Genomic DNA, 20,505 nt, shown 5'->3' with positions numbered 1-20,505 from the left:
ATCATCATCGGCGACAGAGACAAGAATCCGTCGCGTCCGCCGCATCGCCCGCAGGTAATGAAAGATGAATGATTTGTTTTCTTATAATTCTCCGATTTTAATAATCAATTTGGTTTATCATGTGATAGGCACTGTCAGAGCGAAACCGGCAAAGAAGATCGTCGGTACCTCAGGGAGGATCGTCATCCGTACTGACGGGGATGGCGAAATAGTATCGGGCGGGAAGTCGAGGACGTACTCCGGCCGCGTGAGAGCGCTTATTAGGGATAGTCCCTATGTTGTGGTCAGACTGGGGCGAGGTCCCACCGGAGGTTTAAGACATGGTCCACAACGCGATGTCGATGAGTTTACAAAATGCCTCAACAATATTATGTATTACATTGTTCATTTCTCGAAAAACTAAACTAATAAACGGTTAAATGCATGTGTGGTTTGAGGTTCCTGAGCACCTGAATGACAGCTGGGCAGACGTTGTGCATGGAGGAAGGTACGTTGGGAAGTTAATGAAAAACAAAATTGTATGTGATATTAATAATATTTCTAATATTTTTGTTGTATCTGTAGGTACAAGGAGTGGAAGAACGAGTTGCGGACCCACTATACTACGCACGGGAACGCACGTTCTGGTACCTCTGTTGAGTTCCAGTACAAGGAGTACAAGAGGCGTTGGCTTCTGACATCAGAATTCAACAACCCTCCTAAACAGGTATTTAAAAAAATTAATTAGTTAATTTGTCATTAAGTACGTGTGTTTTTAAATATTTTACTAATAGTTTAATTTTTTCTTTGAAGGCCGTTTCCCGAGCGAACGCTCAGAACCGGCAACGCAGCACAAGGAACCATCGTGCCAGTTCTAAACCGTTCGCAGTCTTCATGGACGAGGCGACCAGGGAACATCTAGAAGTCAACCACTACGTTTATACGTACGAGAAGGCATATTCTGACGCCCAGGAGGATATTGTAAGTCATCTTATGTTTTTAAATTTTTAATTTTATTTATATATATGTCAAAATGTTAATTAATAATTTTTTTTCCTATTCAATTAGGCGAATGTGAGAGTGGCTAGTGACGAGATGATGAGTGCTATAGTGAGAGAGACATGGCCGGACACGCAGGAGGAAGAGATGTCCGAAGCCATTTCCTGAATTGACACTTCGGATCCAACGATTGGGGCAAGGATCATGGGCACAGCCTTCCCACTGCGAGCAAACAACTTCTACTGCCGGGGTCTAAGAAAGAAGGACGAGGGGGTCCAAAAGACCACTCTAGGATTTCAACGAAAGGCAGCCTCGACCAGCAACAGGACCACGACCACGACCACCAAGACGACTCAGCTAGAGTCGGAAGTTCAGAGACTACGGGAACAGTAAGCTCCTCAGGCTGCCTATAATGCCTCGCAGGCAGATTATAATGCCGTGCAGGCAGCTTATGTTGCCGAGATACATGTCATCCAGCAAGCCCAGCAGCAACAGATGTTTCAGTACATGCAGGACTTTACAGCTGCCCAGCTTCAAGGACTTCCGACACCACCCATGCCTACGGCTATACCGCTACCCCAGCCGCCGCAACCTCTGCAGCAACCTCCGCAGCGGCCCCCAGAAGCGGATATTAATTTAGACGATCTAGATTTTGTGTAGTTGATGAATTATATAGTTTTATGTGCTTATTGTTGTTGTTGGTTATATGGAATTGTTTTGGTGTATTTTGCAGCTTGCTTGGAATGGTAATTTAGAAATTTCGGGTTTTTTTTTTACTGGAATAGACTTATAGCCGACGAAATAAGCAATAATTCGTCGGCTATAGTATTTTAAATTTTTTTTAAATAAGATTTAGCCGACGAATTATGGCATGTTTCGTTGGCTAAACCCTTCTAAAGCCGACGAAACAGACTATATTTCGTCGGCTAAACCCTTCTAAAGCCGACGAAACAGACTATATTTCGTCGACTATATATCTTAAATATTTCGTCGGCTAAAGTCTGGAAAAAAAAAACCGACGACTTTTTTTCGTCGACAAAACTGTGGGACTATAGCCGACGACTTCTTCTAGTTTCGTCGGCTAAAGTCATCGTTGATGACATTTTCCCGACGAAATCTTAGCCGAGGAGCCTTCGTCGGCTAAGATCTTAGCCGACGAATTAAGCTAACAGGCCGACGAAACTTTTTCATCGACTAAAGTGCTTGTCCTCGTAGTGAAAGGTATCTAAGTAATAACAATTATCCAGAAACTTTGGTTGCTCTGGTAAGAAAAATTACTGACCCCCAATAATTTTCCACACTTGAACATATATGACCATAACAAAAACTGGAAGCATTCCAAAGTAAAGAAAAGACCTGAAAAAGAGTAAAAGAAACATCTAAGTATCAAACTAGAAGAAAATTAAGGAAGGCGGACGTGTTATCAAGTAATACAGAAAATTACTGACCCCCAATAATTTTCCACACATAACATATATATGAGCATAATTTTCCAATAATTTTCCATACTTATACCTCCGGTTAGGGCCCTAATCTCATTTGAGAGCACATGACATTATGATTTCGTTTGTTGTTGGGGCGTTTCGAATTCGCATATGTGAGAAAATTTCGGCAGCATCTCCTTACAGTTCCCCAAGTGCACGAATATTTATACCTAGTATGCACTCGAGGAACAATAAAGGAAGATCTTTGTTGAAATCTATATACTCACAACCGAAAACGAAACGCACCAACAACAAATGGGATCTCAATGTCATATGTGCTCAAACTGTCCAAATATGGGTGTCAGGACCCACCCGGAATTTCATCCTGAAACCCGAGGAAAGTCCTACGGAGTCCATCTCCAAAGAAAATTTACCGAAAATTCAGCATAATCTACCTTGAAAAATCCTAGATAACACTTCTATTATCAATCATCCATCCTCAACTCCTGGAGCCTTCTTGCTCCCCAAGTTCATCACATCTCCCACAATATCAAATACTAATCCAAAATAATCCCACAACCAACAACACATTCAATCAACAATTTGTTGACTGGATCATCAGGGCATAACTAAAAAAACGAAAAAAAACAAAGAATAAAGAATAAACAGAAACAGCCTCTGACTATTTGACTATGCCTCAACTCTATGTATGCTCGGAAAATAAATTGATATCTTATAAAATTTTGCATGCATATTTATTAAAATCAAAGTGTTCACTCACAGTGATTTAATAAAGTCAACTGTTAAGCTGAGCCTCCCCGGGTCAAAGGACAATCTCCTTCATTGATCTACTTTTGAATTGACTCCTCAGTCCATTACTAAGCTACACGATCGAAATTTTAATTAGAATTAAATTGCATGAGTAAACCTCTACTCAATCCTGATAATTACCAATTATTACTTAATCCAACTATAGCAGTAACCATTTCCAACACTTCATTTAATGTAGTATACTAAATAGGGACATGGTGATCCTCATTTTTGGGTCAACACTCTTGGCTACCTTATTTAGCATTTAAGCTTTTACTGAAACAACCCAGCTTACCAATAATTAGTTCACTTGTGAAATCAAAAACAACCGACCATTTTCTCTATGAATAACGACCAAACTTACATAATGAAGATACTAGTTCAGTACCTTCCAACTCCTTGAATACTATAACTTTCATCACGTAAAGGTGATCTTATCATCTAGCAAGTTATAATTAATCAATCAATCCTCCACTTTTCACATTGATAATCGCAGCTCTTTGCTCCTAACCAAAGTCACAATTCCACTTCAATCTGTTGTGACCCACAATTTAGGTGAACAAGCTTTTTGCCAACATCACAATAATAATATCTAAACCATTTCTTAAATAACTTTGGTCAACAATTCTGTAACGAAGTACTAAGACTACCAAAGCAACAGAACAAGAGACTCAACGACTAAATTATGATCATAGTTCTTTATTTCAATGCTAATAATCTGATACCACTTGCATATCAATCCAAATGAAGTTCCAGAACACTACCTCTTCTTTAATTTGAAATCCTGAAGACAAATCCTCTTCCGATGTCGGTGTCGAAATTAGAACTGATCTGAAGCACCAACCTTCACAGCAACCAATTTAAAGTCAACACCGAGAAATTCCATATGGGAAGACATAACCCAGAACCAAAGCCTTACCTCATCTTTTCCAATTGTGAATTAATTAAATCGTGACTATTCTCACTTCTCATTCCCACATCCACAACACAGGTTCCACAACGGGACCAAACGGATGAGCCAATGAAGCTCACGTCGGCATTCCAGGCAGCTATGGTGGTCGACGCGTTACCAACAATACATCTGGCGCCGATGAAGTCGCCAAACGATGATCAGCAGTCGAAGGTTGACGACAAGCAGTGCCATCAGATTTTTCGGTGGCCTTGTAAGGAGGCCGAGATAGGTGCTTGTCGAATTTTCTTAAGGGTTTTTCATCGGAAAGAGATTGCAGATTCCATTGGTGGCAGTAAGAAGAGAAAGAAGAAGGAACGGGAAGAGGGATAAAGAGGGAACAAGAGAGAACCAGAGGGTTTAGGGTTTTCCAACCTTAAAACCTAAATTCATGAAATGTCAAATTTGCCATCAATCTAACTCATAAAATTCTGATAGAATACTGAAGTTTTGTAGAACACGGTTTATTCGTTCGAATCCTGATTAAAGCATGTTACGTGTCCACAAGTTCGGTTTATCGTGATCTACAATGTTCATGAAGAGCAATTTCTCAAAAGGTTAATGGGTAAAAAGTCAACCCATTACGACTTTCTGCTCCTTCAAGGAGAAGAAAGTCCCGTAATTGTCCTCACAAATAAAAGTCGTCTTTAAGATCCTTGAATGAGACCGTCAACAAAGGCAGTAAAACTCAGGGTAATACAACGTAAATAATTTTGGCTAAAAATTTAAGGGTAGGGATGTGACAATTCTCCCCTCATTATAAAAATTTCGTCATTGAAATTTCAAACTGAACGAGCCAAAGCCAAAGATTATAGATCAACTACATTTTACTCTTTGTTTCCCAAAGAAACTCGATAACTCGACTCTGCCATCCACGCATGATGACGCCACAAATGAAACATTGGACTCTGGTTCACCAGTCCCTCGTTCCGCGTAAGTAAAACCTTTTTCAGAAACTCTGAATCTTCACTGATTTACGAATTTCCGCTCACAAGTAACATTTCTTCCCGATGACTACAAACCTATATAATACCGCGAACATTCTTTGGAAATAGTTCCGCGGTGCCTAAGCCAAAACATAAACACCTTCCATTCAGTGAAAGTAACCCAAGTTAACACAATCAAAGAGCAAAGTTTGATTTCACCATCGGGCCTGAACCTTCTAACATCAAGTGACGAACTCAACATTACGCTGCTCACAAACTCGTCGTCTAAGCCTGCTTGTTAAGAAGATAAAGTTCACACGACGGAGTAGTAAACCTTTATTCTCCAGTCAAAACTAAATTAATTTTTATTGACGTCAAGTCCTACTAAATTAGCACAGTCAAATTATGTTGACTGACTTATCGCCGAAATTCACACAAGTAGATCACCTTCTAAAAGCAATCGTAGAATCCGTACCCCAAGCCACACTACTTAATCTAAATATGGCCACATCAATAATTCTAATGGATAAAATCATACAACCCCCTCTAGCCGCTAAACGAGATTTACTCTGAATTGCACAACACACTTCTCTTCCTACCTCCATTAATAATTAATCTGCCAAAAGAATATACCCTGAAAAACAGATATGCTTAAGTCTCGTCTCCTACACCTCTTAGGCGCCACGACTTCCCACCAAAAAGATTTTTCGCTAAACCGAGCTCGCAGCACCAAGTTAACTATCGAATATAAAAATTAATTCTCATACAAAGCCCACTACTACACTTTGTGGTTCAGCAACCAATGAAAACTATATAATCAAGTAAAAGTTAAAATTCATGGCTAAACTCAGCTCAAGCTCCATAAAAAAGTAACTTAAAGTACATGAAAGACAAGTCCCACAACTTCGAGCTCAAAAGCCCCACAAATTTCTAACGTTGCTAGCAACCCGTTTCGAAAACGTAACAGAAACCAGAATTCAATGGAGTGGTTTCTACTAATCACCCTGATACCAACGGATGAAAACACATCCAAACAATAGTGACCTCCTAGGTCATACCTGGATCAATAAGTGGTCCCACCACGATCCCTAAAAAAGAGACGTTGCACAACTTAACACTATCTACTACCCTCAATATTATAACTCTTAATAAACCTTGACTCGAAATACTCCTTGAGTCAACAAGGGGAAACCCTTTCTCCTAAGGCTACAACACAAGCCATACACAACGTCGCACATGCCATTTATTCAACATATTCACACAACTCAAAAACTACTAAACAGAACTTGCAGCTGAATGGTTCGTCGCTTAATGGGACTCCGGCTCACTTAGTGTCACCACACACATTATCAATGATCCGTGTCTACAACACAACCACCAATTCATCAATTACCTCGAAGATTCGACAAACTAACCAAAATCTCTAACCTTCAAATTATAGCGCCCACACCCCATAGTTTCAAAGTCTGAAGATGAGCGCTACCTAAAAATTGATGTGTCGTAGTTAGTCATCAATTGTGAACAAAGTGATGTTAATAAACAAACTTCGTTCACAAATTCAAAGCTTATACCAATTACCCGAAACAACACCGCTTGAAATTACTATGGACACCCACGCACTCTTACTCCATGATTCAATGGGCTTTACTCCACCGCTGCCACTTCCACCAGTTCCACGCAACTGTCTTAGAATACCCATGACAACACATTAAATTCACCATCTGTTGTCGTAAAGCTGAAGCGATCACAACCATCTTGCCTCCACTCTACTATTACGTTTCAATGTCGTTTACCTTTATCGTCTTTCCAAAACACTCTACAAATCTGGAAACCAAACTTCAACACATAGAATTTCGGAGGAATCTATAATGGCCACACGATTAAAATACTATAACCGACGTATGTCACTCAACAATTCAATGTTTACTGGAAATTCACAACATTTAGCGACACCATTGAATTTCTAAAATTACCTGAATGTGACACTGCAACTAGTTGATCATAACACCATATCCAATGACTTTCGTAAAACCCACAACCCAAGAGAAAAATAATCTGAGTTATTATGCTTAATGTTTTAACCAACTTCAGCTAACCCACACTATAAACAAAAAGTCACTAGAAATCTTACTATTCATCGACTACTATTAACCATCTTCTCTAAAATATTCACACTGCTCTCTTAATAGAATACTCTAAAGATAAGAATATATCCGTAATTAAAGATGTAGGAACCAGAACATGTTCCGCCATAACCAATTCACTCACGATTAGGGTCCTCAACAACTCATAAAGGTACATCTAGGAATTTCTATGGGTACCTCACCAGACCACCTCAACTAACTTTTACATCAATAAAACACACATCTACTTCGAACTTTCCTACAAACTCTTCTCTTCCAAAAATCACTTAATTGATTCCAAGATCCCCCATCAGTCTACTTGGACTCCAGTCCTGTCCACTGAACATTAAAAACTCCAAGGCATGAATCAAACATTTCACCTACTACATATTCACACAAGCTACCCAACCTAGCATCTTAATCATAGACCAATCAATTGTTGGACAAAGAAGGAAATGCTATCAAGCTTTTGTGTTCTCAACTTGAGTTCCCAACTCGCAACTGAACTCTAACAATTTATGATATTAAATCAATGACCCTTGGAAAATTCGTAACCTATACACCTTTTAATCACACAAAGCAGGATGCTGACTAAAGAGGTCGGCGTATAGAGGCATAGTCCTGAAGATGTAAACAATTATGGTACCATACTGTCCATAATAAGACAAGAACAACTACCTCACAAACCTAATCAACACATAGTATCTAAAGTATATAATGCTAATGGATCCGCCGCGGTCGGACCATCACTCTATAGACACTAAGTATGACTAAGTATATGAGGTAGTACTGAGGAAAAAGAAAGAATCGGATAACCTAACGCTCTGATACCAACTGTCAGGACCCATCCCGAATTTCACCCTGAAACCCGAGGTAAGTCCTGCGGGGTCCACCTCCAAGGAAAATTTACCTAAAATTCACTACCAGGGTAAGCACTTTAGCCGACGAAAAAGTTTTGTCAGCCTGTTAGCTAAATTCATCGTCTAAGATCTTAGCCAACGAGCCTTCGTCGGCTATGGTTTCGTCGGGAAAGAGTCTTTGGCGATGACTTTAGCCGAGGAAACAAGAAGACGTCGCCGGCTATTGTCCCAGAATTATGCCGACGAATATCTTAAATGTTTCATCGACCGTAGTCTAAGACTTTAGCTGACGAAACATTTAAGTTATTCGTCAGCTAAAGTATGTAATAAAAAAATTAAAAAAATAACTATAGCCGACGAAATATAGTCTGTTTCGTCGGCTTTAAAAGGGTTTAACCGACGAAACATGTCGTAATTTGTCGGCTTAACCTTATAAAAAAAAATTAAAATACTATAGCCGACGTATATCTTACATGTTTCGTCGGCTATAAGTCCATTCCAGTAAAAAAAAAAACCCGAAATTTCAAAATTACCATTCCAAGCAAGCTGCAAAATACACCAAAACAATTTCATATAACCAACAACAAGCACATAAAACTATATAATTGATCAACTACACAAAATCTAGATCGTCTAAATCAATATCCGATTCTGGGGGCTGCTGCGGAGGAGGTTGCGGCGGCTAAAGCGATATAGGCGTAGGCATGGGCGGAGCCGGAAGTCCCTAAAGCTGGGCAGCTGTAAACTCCTGCAAGTACTGGAATATCTGCTGCTACTGGGTGGCATATACCGCGGCAGTATAGGCAGCCTAAGCAGCTTGCTGTTCCCGTAATCTCTCAACTTCCGACTCTAGCTGAGTCGTCCTGCTGCTGGTCGAGGCTGCCTTTCATTGAAATCCTAGAGTGGTCTTCAGGACCCCCTCGCCCTTCTTTCCTAGACCCCGGCGGTAGAAGTTGTTTCCTCACAGTGGGAAGGCTATGCCCATGATCCTCGCCCCAACCCTCGGATCCGAAGAGTCGATCCGGGACATGGCTTCGGACATCTCTTCCTCCTGCGTGTCCGGCCATGCCTCTCTCACTATAGCACTCATCACCTCCTCACTAGCCTCCCTCACCTTCGCCTAATTGGATAAGAAAAAAATGATTAATTAAAATTTTGCCATATATATAAGTAAAATTAAAAATTTAAAATTTAAAAATGTAAGATGACTTACAATATCCTCCTGGGCGTCAGAATATGCCTTCTCATACGTATAGACGTACTGGTTGACTTCTGAATGTTCCCTGGCCGCCTCGTCCATGAAGACAGCGAACGGTCTAGAACCGGCATGATGGTTTTTTGTGTTGCATTGCCGTTCTAAGCGTTCACCCGAGAAACGGCCTTCAAAGAAAAAAATAAACTATTAGTAAAATATTTAAAAACTGACGTACTTAATGACAAATTAACTAATTAATTTTTTTCAATACCGGTTAGGAGGTTTGTTGAATTCTGATATCAGAAGCCAACGCCACTTGTACTCCCTGTACTGGAACTCAGTAGGACTACCAGAACGTGCGTTCCCGTGCGTAGTCTAGTGGGTCCGCAACTCGTTATTCCACTCCTTATACCTACAGATACAACAAAAATATTAGAAATATTATTAATATCACATACAATTTTGTTTTTTCATTAACTTGCCAATGTACCTTCCCCCGTGCACAACGTCCGCCCAGTTGTTCTTCAGGTGCTCGGGAACGTCAAATCACACTTGCATTTAACCGTTTATTAGTTTAGTTTTTCAAGAAATCAACAATGTAATACATAATATTATTGAGGCATTTTGTAAACTCACCGACATCGCGTTGTGGACCATGTCCTTAACCTCCTGCGGGACCTCGCCCCAGTCTGACCACAACATAGGGACTCTATCCCTAATGAGCGCTCCCACGCGGCCGGAGTACGTTCTCGACTTCCCGCCCGATACTATGTGGCCATCCCCGTCAGTACCGATGACGATCCTCCATGAGGTATTGACGGTCTTTTCAAGAGCCTTCCCTGTGATGGGGCCTCTCTTCTTCTTTGTCAGCTTCGCTCTGACGGTGCCTATTACATGATAAACCAAATTGATTATTAAAATCGGAGACCCTTTATTATTAATTATAAGAAAACAAATCATTCATCTTTCATTACCTGAGGGCGATGCGGCGGATGCGACTGATTCCGTCTCTGTCGCCGATGATGATACCCTCGCGGAAATAAGAGGCGTATCAAAAGGCACGAACCGGTACGCCGCTGATGGAGCCACTGGCGGGAGCAGTGGATAAATCGGCATCCCTGAGCCATCGACTACAGGTAAGGCCGGTATCATCCGCGGAAAGAACAGATGAGGCGGCGGCATCTGTACCACAGATGACCCACCATCTGAAGCAGTAGGACTCGAAGTGGGCGCCCAGTGTATCTCAGGCATACGGGGTGCATACACCTCCGTCTGGGTCTGAGGCCACAGCTGCCTCGAGGAACGAGGGACGCCCGGCTGCCTCAATGTAGGGGGCACCTCCGGCTGCCTCGAGGAATGGGAAATGCTCGGCTGCTTCTGCGTTGTCTCTAGAAGGGTCGCACGTCTGGCTGTCATGGGGCCCCGAAACGACGTTTGAGGGTTTTTAGAGGTTCCCTCAGACGAATCGGACCTTTGGCCCTTTGAACCCTTCGTCAATCTAAAATTACCGCTCATCCTGTTTAAAATATTAATTTGAATCAAGGCTGAGGAACAGTGGTCAGTGGCGGAGCTAGAAATTTATCATAGGGGGGGTTCATATATGAAGTGCCGATCATTATCGGAAAAAAAATGTACCGATCATTCGGTCATATAACTCAATTACTATATCATAAGTTAAAATTGAAAATATAATAACATAATACTAATATAAAGTTCTTAAACACCGGAATCAATAATGCAACAATCATAACGTTATTAAAAAAAAAATAGAGGTACTCAAATGGTTATTGCTGTTGTTAACAAAATTATTAAGGCGATGTGAGAACTGTGAGAATTCCTGTTGACATATTGTTAAATGTTATACGATTAATCCTATTCTAACACTTATTTCTAAATTAATTATTATTGTTATTGTTTTTTATTGAGTGTATTTCCATTACAAAAATGATGAAAAAATTCCATCCAACTCTGCGCAACTCGGCATTTTGTACATATAACACACCCTGGTCCCCTAGACTTCCAATTTTCCATCTTCCTAGTTTTCTAATAGCACTCTAGATTATCACATTCAGTCACCTTTCCTTTACGACTCTCCGGTGCAACTTAAACTACATAAGTATTATCACATTCAGTCACCTTTCCTTTACGACTCTCCGGTGCAACTTAAACTACATAGGTATAATCTTGTAGTGATTATAGTCTCTCTATCCGCCCATATAATGACAATTTCACTACACAACCATGCACTAATCCAATAACAAAACGGCAATGCATTTATACGAATTCAAAAACGCTGCAATCAAAACAAACCCCCCAGAATGCGCCATTATCAAATACCAACACAATACAACATCCAATTAAGTTTTCACAACTCCCCAGATTACACCAATCCTCAAATCGCAACCCACAAAAGCAAGAAACTTTCAACTAAATGAACCCACCCAAGTAATAAAGACACCAACTTTACCACAAAGCATTAGATCAATCCACTAATTACATCAAATTAAGGCACGAAGAGATCAAAGAGTCCAAGAAACAAACCAAAAGCAGACACCCGAGGTTGAAGAAGAAGAAGCTGACAGAGGAACACGAAATGCAGTATGACACCGTGTAGAGAAGACCATGCGCTATAGAAGAAGCTGGGTTTTTTAGGGTTTTTTCTCGCGCTATGGAGGCTGTCGAGCGCTGGGTTTAATTATATACCCTATACCTTTAGCCGACGAAATAAAAATTTCATCGGCTAAAGTAATGAAATTCGTCGGCTAAACCTATGAAATTTGTCGGCTAAACCTATGAATCTCGTCGGCTAAAGTAATGAAATTCGTCGGCTATAGTACTTTTTATTTAATATTTTCAATTTATTTGTTTTATTTCATTTTATTAACTATAGCCGACGAATTTTCAATAATGTCGTCGGCTATAGTACTTTTTATACATTCGGCACATTTTAATTGTGATGATCAAACTTGAGAAACGAAAATCCGACCGTCAGATTTGAGCATCATGATAAAATACATGTATGCGAAAAAATTCAACTTGATCCGACAAGGTTAAGGGCTCGATCCGGACGGTCAATCCCGTAAGTCAAAGCCCTAAACGCACGGAAGAGGTCATTGGACCGTCTAAATTACGTATTTTGGCCGGACCTTCAACTGAAAATAGTTTCAAATTGATGAGACGCAACAAGTCGTATAAAAATTTTACGGAAAATAACCACCGAAGATAGGGCTACCCATAGGGAGAAAGAATGGAAAATTGCATTGACCGCAACTATCGGCACCGAGACTTTACCAGAATACTGTGATTTTTCACCCGTAGACGTATTTCAACATTCTGGTCATATCTTATTTCATGACTTTTTTACGTTTGAAGGATCTACGTATAGTTGTTTTTGAAACAGAACATTTACTTAACACGGTAAACAAGTTACACAACATTAGTAGGCATGTTGTGATTGTGATGATCAAACTTGAGAAAAGAAAATCCGACCATCAGATCTGAGAATCATGATAAAATACATGTATGGGAAAAAATTCAACTTGATCCGACAAGGTTAAAGGCTCGATCCGGACGGTCAATCCCGTAAGTCAAACCCCTAAATGCACGAAAAAGGTTATTGGACCGTCTAAATTACGTATTTTGGCAGGACCTTCAACTGAAAATAGTTTCAAATCGATGAGACACAACAAGTCGTATAAAAATTTTACGGAAAATAACCACCGAAGATAGGGCTACCCATAGTGAGAAAGAATGGAAAATTGCATTGACCGCAACTATCGGCACTGAGACTTTACCGGAATACCCTGATTTTTCAACTGTAGACGTATTTCACCACTCTGGTCATATCTTATTTCACGACTTTTTTACGTTTGAAGGTTCTACGTATAGTTTGTTTTTGAAACGAAACATTTACTTTACACTCGGTAAACAAGTTACACAACATTAGTAAGCATGTTGTGATTATGATGATCGAACTTGAGAAACGAAAATCCGACCGTCAGATCTGAGCATCATGATAAAATACATGTATGCAAAAAAATTCAACTTGATCCGACAAGGTTAAGGGCTCGATCCGGACGGTCAATCCCGTAAGTCAAAACCCTAAACTCACGAAAAAGGTCATTGGACCGTCTAAATTATGTATTTTGGCAGGACCTTCAACTGAAAATAGTTTCAAATCGATGAGACACAACAAGTCGTATAAAAATTTTACGGAAAATAACCACCGAAGATAGGGCTACCCATAGGGAGAAAGAATGGAAAATTGCATTGACCGCAACTATCGGCACTGAGACTTTACCAGAATACCCTGATTTTTCAACTGTAGACGTATTTCACCATTCTGGTCATATCTTATTTCACGACTTTTTTACGTTTGAAGGTACTACGTATAGTTTTTTTTGAAACGGAACATTTACTTAACATTAGGTAAACTAGTTATACAACATTAGTAGGCATATTGTGATTGTGATGATCAAACTTGAGAAACGAAAATCTGACCGTTAGATCTGAGCATCATGATAAAATACATGTATGCGAAAAAATTCAACTTGATCCGACAAGGTTAAGGGCTCGATCCGGACGGTCAATCCCGTAAGTCAAACCCCTAAAATCACGGAAAAGGTCATTGGACTGTCTAAATTACGTATCTTGGCCAGACCTTCAACTGAAAATAGTTTCAAATCGATGAGACGCAACAAGTCGTATATTAGGGTATTCATCGGTTAAGATTTAGGGTTTAGGGTTCAGCCAACAAAATATTAAGGTATTCATCGGTTAACCGCATCTTAGCCGACGAATTATGACTTATTTAAGATGGTTTTAGCCGACGAAATATACTATAATTCGTCGGCTAAGATGGTTTAAGTCGACGAATTATGGTCTATTTCGTCGGCTAAATTATAAAAAATACATTAAAAAAATAGAAGGTTTAATGTAAACCATACTAACTTCCTGTCTATATATCACCAAATTTCATATAAAATAACTGAAATATGAATTCAACATATGTAAACTATAAAGGAAAAGGTCTTTAGTTATACAAATTAATGGATTACGTCCTCTAAATGAAAACTAAGGCTCGTAATCGGAATCATCCGATGAGTCTTCTTCGGTGTCAGAATTAATTTCTGGTAATCTATGCATTTCCTCATCGCCAGAGTCTTCGTCTATTTCTTGATTTGGATCAACATCAATAAGCCTTAGCTCTTCATCACGAATTCGCACCGAACGACCCGCTTTAAAATTATTAAGGCGAACGGTAGAGGAGTTAGGAATATCTATTGCGCTGGGCTCTTGATACGCAACATCTTCTTCCTCGTCTTCGGCCTCTCCAAGTGTGGCCGCCCGGTAAATGTTTCGAGGGTGCACAAGGTTGACTACTTTCCACGCGTCACCCTTAGCAAGGTCATCAAGATAAAACACTTGTTTTACCGATATGGCAAAAACGAACGGGTCATCTTCGTAACAACTTGTAGTAGTGTTCACCGATAATATTCCGTACTGATCGGTCTTCATGCTCTGCGGCCTAATATCAAACCATCTACACTTGAAGAGGTGCACTGTCATGCCTTGCCCATAAACGAGTTCCACTATTGAATGGAGAACACCGTAATAGTCAACTCTATTTCGCCCACCATGCGCTATCACCCCAGAATTCTGTGTTCTCCGTCTGCTGTCTCTCTGTTCACATATAGATGGATGTTTTTCCAGTATTTAACTTCTCGACAGTTAATCAATACCCACCAGTGGGCAATGACTAGCTCATGTGGTTGCAACTTGTAGTAGTCTGGTAAAATTCCATAAACTTTAACATCACTGGAGAGTATGGAAAGATTGAACTTCGGTACATCTACCGATATGGTTTGCGGAGTTTCCTTCAACGCTCCTAAATACAACTTCATGTAGGTGACGCACTTGTGCGCAATATATGCTTCAGCTATACATCCTTTAAGCGCGGATTTATTAGTCACATAATCTTTGTAGTCTCTAAGTTGCCTATAAATCAAGTTGCAAAGTGTTATGATTATTAAACATGTATATTGAAGAATTCAGGTGTAAAAAAAGTACCTTTCCATGGAATACATCCAACTATAGTGTACTGGACCGGTAAGCAACAACTGCCGGATCATCAGGTGAGGCATGATGTCAAAAAAATTTGGAGGAAATATCTTCTCAAATTTACACATGATATAAATGATGTCCTCTTGCATTTTCCGGAGGTTATATTTTTTCACTTCCCGTGTGCATAACTTCTGGAAGAATGTTGCCAACGCTACTAACGGCTCCATCACCTGACGGAGAAGGAACGGTCGAATGAAAACATGGAAGAGACGTAGCAGGATATGACAGTCGTGACTATTCAACCCGTACATCTTATTGTCCCGGAAGTTCACACACCAGGCTATATTTTCTGCATAGCTTGAAGGATACTTCACTCAACTCAGCCACTTGAAAATTACGTTTTTCTGGTCAAGTTTCACGGTGTAAGGAGCTTTTTATTCCCTCCTTTCAACCACAAATTTCTTCTTATAAGAATTTTTTTTTAGATCAATGCGTGCCTTAAGACCGTCTTTCGTCTTCCCCTCCAAGTTCAGCACTGTGCCCATCACACTATCGCAAACATTCTTTTCTATGTGCATCACAACTAGGTAGTGCCTGATCAACAACTTACTCTAGTATGGGAATTCCCAGAATATGCTCTTATGTGTCCAGAATTTGTACCTGTCGGGTCTTTCAGGTATTCCCGCCACAATATTGGGATGATTGCTGAGCTGCCCAAAATCGTACTCATTAAACATTGCTAAAATTTCTTCCCCGTCCATCTTCTAGGAGGCACACCGTTTTCTACGGTCCCATCAAATGTTTTGTGATCGAACCGCCATTCGTGATTATATGGAAGGAGAGTACGGTTACCAAATTTGCATATCTTGTTGCAATGACTGCTGCTCCCCTCATCGCTAAGGCACTCTGGGCAAGCCTTGTATCCTCTAACAATGTTGCCCGACAACATCCCACGGGCAGGAAAATCACTGATGGTACCAACAACCATAACATGCATCTGGAACATCTCGTGCATATACTTGTCATAACTGGGACGACCAACGTCCCACAAAAACTTAAGCTCTTCAATTAAAGGTCTCAAATACACATCGAGGCACTTCCCTGGATAACCGGGCCCCGGAATCAACAAACTCAACATATTGTACTCCACATATTGTATTCCTTCTTCATGCGCATCCATACAAGAAGGTTATACGGTACCAAAATCACCGGTCATACACTGTATTGAAGACTCATGTGCAACGCTCCAGCCTATCCCTCAATGAGAAATACTGAAGTACCTTCACAGGTTTCCTATTGCCTGCAGGAGTCAGCTTATACCTGTCAGTGTGACATACCGGACATGCGTCAAGGCCATCAAGGTCATTCCCTTTTAGATCTTTACCCCAGAAGAGAACGCAGTCATATCTGCATGCATGGATCTTGATGTAGGAATGCTCAAGGTCTTTCAGGATACATCGGACCTTATGATGAGTGGTAAGAAGACAATGACCGTGAGGCAGCATCGAAGCAGTGTACTGTAGATAATCATCAACAGCCTTCACGGTCGATTTTGTCTCAACTTTAATCTTCATTACGTCCATCACACTTTCAAGAACGGTCTTCTGACAACCGGGGTATATAGGGGTCTGTTGGAAAGCAAGCAGTTTGTTGTACTTGTCAATACCAGCAGTTTTGACAACTCTAGGGATGGGCTGCACTGGTTCAGACATATACTGTCCTTGAGCGCATACACCGCTCTCATAAGGAAACATGTCGTTGATAAAGGCCGTTGTTGGATTGTTGGATGTACTACCCGTCTCAGAAAATTGCCCATGATCATGCGGACCCCCTGATGATGTTTCACAGTGATATAACCAACATGTGTACTTCTCCCAAAACCCGTTACTCTTCAGGTGCTGCCATACTTTGTCAATCGCAAATCGATACATATCGCTGCGACACTGACATTTCATGCACAGGCAATAGAAAACTGTATTCTCGTTAGCATTAGCCAACGCATATTCCAGAAAACTCATAACTCTTTTACCATATCTTTTGTCCCATTTTGGAAGCAAAATTCAACTCTTATCTATGTCCTTAAAATATAACAAAATATATATGTATAACTCTAATTAATTAAATTCCATATATAAAATCTCAATTCATTTAGTATCCTACATACTACAACTAATTAATAACAAATTAATTAACACACATATATATATATAATTAATAATTACATAACAATATTATATATCAACATCATCACAAAATCATCATCAACTCATATAATCAACAACTTCATATCATCAACACAATATTATAAATTAATTAATATATATATATCTACTATTTATTAACAACAACTTCTTATATATTATCAAATCATCAACCAAATCGATCAACACATATATATATATATATATATCCAACGTACTCAAAATCGATCAACTCAAATAAAACTCAAAATCAACATATATACACATATACGTACCTATATATAGCTCCACAAACTAATTATGGACAAATTTGGACAACATCCAAACTTTTTCTCTCGTTTTTTTTCCCAGATGAGCTGTTGCCCAGATCTGCAAATATAAAGCACTTTAGCCGACGAAATTAAAATTTCGTCGACTAAAGAATTTTTAAAATCATCAGCTAAAGTTCATAAACTATAGCCGACGAAAAAAATTATTTCTTCGGCTAAAGTTGACCATAGCCGACGAAAATTTAAATTAGCCGACGAAGGAAAATTTCGTCGGCTAACGTGGACTTTAGCCGACGAAAAAATAGTTCGTTGGCTTGGTTTTGTTATTTTCGTCGGCTAAAGCCTTTCTTCTGGTAGTGATTCGGCATAATCAACCTTGAAAATGGACAACCCTTACCTAAAAAATCCTAGATAACACTTCTATTATCAATCATCCATCCTCAACTCCTGTAGCCTTCCTTCTCCCCAAGTTCATCACATCTCTCACAATATCAAATACTAATCCAAAATAATCCCACAACCAACAACACGTTCAATCAACAATTTATTGACAGGATTATCAGAGCATAACTAAAAAAATGAAAGAAAAACAAAGAACAAAGAATAAGCAGAAGCAGCCTCTGACTATTTGACTATGCCTCGACTCCATGTACGCTCGGAAAATAAATTGATATCTTATAAAATCTTGCATGCATATTTATTAAAACCAAAGTGTCCACTCACAGTGATTCAATAAAGTCAACTGTTAAGCTGAGCCTCCCCGGGTCAAAGGACAATTTCCTTCATTGATCTACTTTTGAATTGACTCCTCCGTCCATTACTAAGCTACATGATCGAAATTTTAATTAGAACTAAATTACATAAGTAAACTTCTACTCAATCCCGATAATTACCAATTATTACTTGATCTAACTATAGCAGTAACCATTCCCAACACTTCATTTAAAGTAGTATACTAAATAGGGACATGGTGATCCTCATTTTTGGGTCAACACTCTTGGCTACCTTATTTAGCATTTAAGCTTTTACTGAAACAACCCAGCTTACCAATAATTAGTTCACTTGTGAAATCAAAAACAACCCACCACTTTCTCTATGAATAACGACCAAACTTACATAATGAAGATACTAGTTCAGTACCTTCCAACTCCTTGAATACTATAACTTTCATCACGTAAAGGTGATCTTATCATCTAGCAAGTTATAATTAATCAATCAATCCTCCACTTTTCACATTGATAATCGCAGCTCTTTGCTCCTAACCAAATTCACAATTCCACTTCAATCTGTTGTGACCCACAATTTAGCTGAACAAGCTTTTTGCCAACATCACAATAATAATATCTAAACCATTTCTTAAATAACTTTGGTCAACAATTCTGTAACGAAGTACTAAGACTACCAAAGCAACAGAACAAGAGACTGAACGACTAAATTATGATCATAGTTCTTTATTTCAATGCTAATAATCTGATACCACTTGCATATCAATCAAAATGAAGTTTCAGAACACTACCTCTTCTTTAATTTGAAATCCTGAAGACAAATCCTCTTCCGATGTTGCTGTAGAAATTAGAACTGATCTCAAGCACCAAGTTTTGGTATTCCCAACCTTCACAGCAACCAATTTAAAGTCAACACCGAGAAATTCCATATGGGAGAAGACATAACCCAGAACCAAAGCCTTACCTCATCTTTTCCAATTGTGAATTAATTAAATCGTGACTATTTTCACTTCTCATCCCCACATCCACAACACAGGTTCCACAACGGGACCAAACGGATGAGCCAGTGAAGCTCACGTCGGCATTCCAGGCAGCTATGGTGGTCGACGCGTTACCAACAGTACATCTGGCACCGATGAAGTCGCTGAACGATGATCAGCAGTCGAAGGTTGACGACAGGCAACGCCATCAGATTTTCCGGTGGCCTTGTAAGGAGGCCGAAAGAGGTGCCTGTCAAATTTTCTTAAGGGTTTTTCACCAGAAAGAGATTGCAGATTCCATTGGTGGTAGTAAGAAGAGAAAGAAGAAGGAACTGGAAGAGGGATAAAGAGGGAACAAGAGAGAACTAGAGGTAGGGTTTTCCAACCTTAAAAATCCAAATTTGGCCTTTATCTAACTCATAAAATTCTGATAGAATACTAGAGTTTTGTAGAACACAGTTTATTCCTTCGAATCCTGATTAAAGTATGTTACGTGTCCACAAGTTCGGTTTATCGTGATCTACAATGTTCATGAAGAGCATTTTCTCAAAAGGTTAATGGGTAAAAAGTCAACCCTTTACGACTTTCTTCTCCTTCAAGGAGAAGAAAGTCCCGTAATTGTCCTCATAAATAAAAGTCGTCTTTAAGATTCTTGAATATGAGACCGTTAACAAAGGCAGTAAAACTCAGGGTAATACAATGTAAATAATTTTGGGAAAAAATTTAAGGGTCGGGCTGTGACAATGGGATAATTCGAAAACCATTTTGTTAGACACAGTCGTAACATAATGGTTCTCGAACCGGATTTTTAAGGGTAACAATATATTGATGGTATAAGAATATTATAATTTGTAATTACATGATTATGATTCATCATTTTATTTTTATCATTTGAATACACAAATGATTTGAATGAAAACAAAAATTTGATAAACATATTATTCACATAATTATAATCATACATACAAAAGCTAAAGATATATATATATATATATATATATA

Source organism: Fragaria vesca, unplaced genomic scaffold (genome assembly GCF_000184155.1).
Source record: "Fragaria vesca subsp. vesca unplaced genomic scaffold, FraVesHawaii_1.0 scf0513064, whole genome shotgun sequence".
NCBI lineage: Eukaryota > Viridiplantae > Streptophyta > Magnoliopsida > Rosales > Rosaceae > Fragaria > Fragaria vesca.
Note: the sequence above shows the minus strand (reverse complement) of the source record.